Source organism: Elephas maximus, chromosome 7 (genome assembly GCF_024166365.1).
Source record: "Elephas maximus indicus isolate mEleMax1 chromosome 7, mEleMax1 primary haplotype, whole genome shotgun sequence".
In the NCBI taxonomy this organism is placed as follows: domain Eukaryota; kingdom Metazoa; phylum Chordata; class Mammalia; order Proboscidea; family Elephantidae; genus Elephas; species Elephas maximus.
In genome coordinates this window covers 105,221,075-105,225,885 of record NC_064825.1, presented here as the reverse complement: position 1 = coordinate 105,225,885, position 4,811 = coordinate 105,221,075, and the positions used below count along the sequence as shown (strand labels likewise).

At 40.5% G+C, this 4,811-nt stretch overlaps 1 pseudogene; it reads right to left on the bottom strand.

Annotated features, from left to right (window-relative positions):
- Positions 1-3,334: 3,334 nt before the first annotated feature.
- Positions 3,335-4,262, bottom strand: LOC126080185 (olfactory receptor 4C15-like; annotated as a pseudogene).
- Positions 4,263-4,811: the final 549 nt, after the last annotated feature.

The window sequence follows — 4,811 nt, the reverse complement described above, 5'->3', positions numbered from 1 at the left end:
AGTGATGCCATGGGCATATCATACACTCCCTGATATGATGTGATGATAAAGGCACTTTGCCTCTGTGAAAGTCTTCCTCAAAGCTCAAAATCCCAACTTAATCACAGAAAGCCATCAGACAAACTTAGATTTGGGGACATTCTATAAGATATCTAGCCAGTGCTCTTTAAGATTTTCAAAGTCAAGAAAAATGAGAAAAGTTAGAAACTGTCACAGACCAGATGACACTGGGGAGACTATAGCTAAATGCCATGTGATACACTGAATTAGATCATGAAACAGAGAGAGGACATTGATAGAAAAACTTGTGAGTTTTAAACACAGTCTGGAGTTTAGTAATACTAACACACCAACAAACAATATCCATGGAAGCAGCACTCAAGAAATGAAATGATGTATTGCATTGGGAAAATCTGTGGCTAAATACCTCTTTAAAGTTTAAAAAGCAAACACATCACTTTGATGACTGAGGTGCGTTTGAATCAAGCCATTCTATTTTCAATCTATTCATATGCACATACTCCATGTGTTTGTCGTCTGTCATACCGTGGGGGCTTGCCTGTTGCTCTGTTGCTGGAAGCTATTTCACCAGTATTCGAATACCAGTAGGGCCACTCATGGCTGACATGTTTCAGCTGAGCTTCCAGACTAAGACAGACTAGGAACAAGGACAAAGCAGTCTACTTCTGAAAAGATTTAACCAGTGAAAACCTTATGAATAGCAGTGAAACATTTTCTGATATAGTGCCTGTAGATGAGCCCCCCAGGTTGGAAGGCACTCAAAATACGACTGGGGAACAACTGCTCCCTCAAAGTAGAGTTGACCATAATGATGTGGATGGAGTCAAGCCTTTGGGGCCTTCATTTGCTGATGAGGCCTGACTCAAAATGAGAAAAAACAGCTGCAAATATCCATTAATAATTGGAGTGTGGAATGTATGAAGTATGAATCTAGAAAAATTGGGAATTGTCAAAAATGAAATGAAAAACATAAACATCAACATCCTAAACATGAGCGAGCTGAAATGGACAGGTATTGGACATTTTGACGCAAACAATCATATGGTCTACTATGCTGGGAAGGACAACTTGAAGAGGAATGGCTTTGCATTCATCATCAAAAAGAACATTTCAAGATCTATCCTGAAGTACAATGTTGTCGTTGATAGGATAATACCTATAAACCTACAAGGAAGACCAGTTTATACAACTATTATTCAAATTTATGCACCAACCACTAAGGCATAAACAGTATACAAAACATTATAAAGAATGTAGAAGAAAAACTAGATAATTGGGAGCTCCTAAAAATCAAACACTAATGCTTATCCAAAGACTTCACCAAAAGAGTAAAAAGACTATGTACAGACTGGGAAAAAGTTTTTAGCTATGACATTTCTGATCAGCATCTGATCTCTAAAATCTACATGATACTGGAAAACTCAGCTACAAAAAGACAAGTAACCCAATTAAAAAATGGGTAAAAGATATGAATAGACACTTCACTAAAGAAGACATTCAGGTAGGTAACAGATATATGATGAAATATTCACGATCATTAGCCATTAGAGAAATGCAGATCAAAACTACAAGGAAATTTCATCTCACTCCAACAAGGCTGGCATTAATACAAAAAAACACAAAATAATAAATGTTGGAGAGGCTGTGGAGAGATTGGAACACTTCTATACTGCTGGTGGGAATGTGAAATGGTACAACTACTTTGAAAATCAATTTGGCACTTCCTTAAAAAGCTATTAATAGAACTACCATAAGATCCAGCAATCCCACTCCTTGGAATATATCCTAGAGAAATAAGAGCCTTTACATGAACAGATATATGCACACCCATGTTTATTGCAGCACTGTTTACAATAGCAAAAAGCTGAAAGCAACCAAGGTGCCCATCAACGGATGAATGGATAAATAAATTATGGTATATTCACATAATGGAATACTACGCATCGATAAAGAACTGTGAGGAATCTGTGAAACATTTCATAACATGGAGGAACCTGGAAGGCATTATGCTGAGTGAAATTAGTCAGATGCAAAAGGACAAATATTGTATAAGACCACTAGTATCAGAACTTGAGAAATAGTTTAAACTGAGAAGAACACATTTTTTTGTGGTTACGAGATGGGGGAGGGAGGGAGGGTGGGAAAAGTATATTCACTAATTAGATAGTAGACAAGATCTACTTTAGGTGAAGGGAAAGACAGCACACAGTACAGGGGAGTTCAGCACAATTGGACTAAACCAAAAGCAAAGAAGTTTCCTGAATAAACTGAATGCTTTAAGGCCAGCGTAGCAGGGGCAGGGGTCCGGGGACCATGGTTTCAGGGGACATCTAAGTCAATTGGCATAATAAAATCTGTTAAGAAGACATTCTGCATCCCACTTTGAAGAGTGGCGTCTGGGGTCTTAAATGCAGACAAGCACCCATCTAAGATGAATCAATTGGCCTCAACCCCCCTGGATCAAAGGAGAATGAAGAACACCAAGGACACAAGGTGGTTACGAGCCCAAGAGACAGAAAGGGACTCATGAACCAGCGACTACATCATCCTGAGACCAGAAGAACTAGATGGTGCCCAGCTACAACCGATGACTGCCCTGACAGGGAACAGAACAGAAAACCTCTGAGGGAGCAGAAGAGCAGTGGGATGTAGACCTCATATTCTCATAAGACCAGGCTTAATGGTCTGACTGGGACTGGAAGGACCCTGGTGGTCATGGCCTCCAGATCTGTTGGCCCAGGACAGGAACCATTACTGAAGCCAACACTTCTGACATGAATTGGACTGGACAATGGGTTGGAGAGGGATGCTGGTGAGGAGTGAGCTTTTAGGATCAGGTGGACACTTGAGACTATGTTGGCATCTCCTGCCTGGAGAGGAGATGAGAGGGTGGAGGGGGTTAGAAGCTGGCAAAATGGACACGAAAAGAGAGAGTGGAGGGAGAGCGTGGGCTGTCTCATTAGGGGGAGAGTAAATGGGAGTGTGTAGCAAGGTGTATATGGGTTTTTGTGTGAGAGACTGACTTGATTTCTAAACTTTCACTTAAAGTACAACAAAAATTATTTTAAAAAAACTGCAAAAAAAAAAATTCAACTCTCCTTAGTTTACATAAAAGGATACTGAGCTGCCAACTCTGAGATGATGAGTAATCTGAGGATGCAAAGAGCATTTCCAGACCTCCACGTCAGTGTTTTTGTGTTGCATTACATTTTCTTCTGTCTTACAAGGTCCATTCCCTACAAAGTTCTTGTCTGAGCCCATTTTGATTTCTTTCTTCTGCAAGCTTTAAGTTGTTATGTTTAGTGTTTTATTTTTAATTAAAAACCATCAGCAATATGGTCCACAACTTCCTTATGGCGTTTTCACTTCCTTATTCCTGAAAGTGTAAATCACAGGATTGAGCAGGGGAGTTACAGTGGTGTAAAATATGGCCACCATCTTATCGAAGGAAAAAGCAGATGGAGGTCGGGCATATAGAAATATGCATGGGACAAAGAATAAAACCACAACAGAAATGTGAGATCCACAGGTGGCAAGAGCTTTCCTCCGGCCTTCACAGCTATGTGTTCTTAGTGAGAACAAGATGACACAATAGGAGATAAACAACAAGGAGAAATTTATGATACAGATAAACCCACTATTGGCAACCACCAAAAGGCCAAGTATGTGAGTATCAGTGCAGGCAAGCTCCAGTAATGGGTACAAATCACATAGGAAGTGATTGATGGCATTGGGGCCACAGAAAGGCAGCTGGAAAGTAAAGAGAATTTGTATCACAGAATGCAAGAAGCCTCCTGTCCAGGCTACCCCATCAGGATACCACAGAGCCTCCAGTTCATGAGAGAGAGGTAGCGCAATGGCTTGCAAATGGCCACATAGCGGTCACAGGCCATGGCGGTGAGAATAATCATTTCAGCACCAGTAAATAAATGTTCAGCAAAGAGCTGGGTCATGCAGCCCTCGGAGGAGATGGTTTTCCTCTCGTGGAGTGAGTCTACAATCATCTTTGGGGCGAATGCAGAGGAATAGCACACATCCAGGAAGGGCAGAAAGGCCAGAAAGACGTACATGGGGGAGCCCAGGAGTGCTGGGCTGCTGATAATGGTCACCACAATCAGCAAATTGTCCCCAACAGTTGCAATGTAGGAGAACAAAAATATAACAAATCCTATTTTTTGAACATTTGGATTCTGTGAAAGCCCCAAGAGGACAAACTCAGTTACAAAGCTTTGATTTTGCATGATGTCAGAGGAAAAGGTGGAAGCTACCACAGTGACCTTGAAGAATCTGAAATTAAGAGACAGAGATATTTGTCTCAGAATAGTATATGGTATTAACTAGTCATCAACAGGTTGGTGCATCCATAAGCAAAGTTATTTTAAGTGCTTCTATTTTTGTTGAGAATATGAAATTAGAAATTTCTTGAAGGTGGTAGTGAGACATCAGGCAGAACTGAGGTTAAATACTTTAAAATAGAGCTTCAGTATGAGTGAAGGGAAACACTCATAAGTGGTAGGGATGACATTTTTTTTTTTTTTTATCTAGGTCCTGACTCTGATTAGTCCATAATGGCTACCAAAAGTGACTTGTTGAGAAGGAGTCTGAAATACATCGAGGCTCTGAAGAAAGGAGGACCGTAATGTCTTACTCTTGCCTGTTATTGGCATGGCAAGGGAACAAGCATGACTTGCACGGGAAATGCATCTCTCACCTGAAGATTGCCTTATCTACAAATAGAAGAAGAGACAACTTGCAGCTTAAGAGGCACTTGGAAATCATACATATTCTCT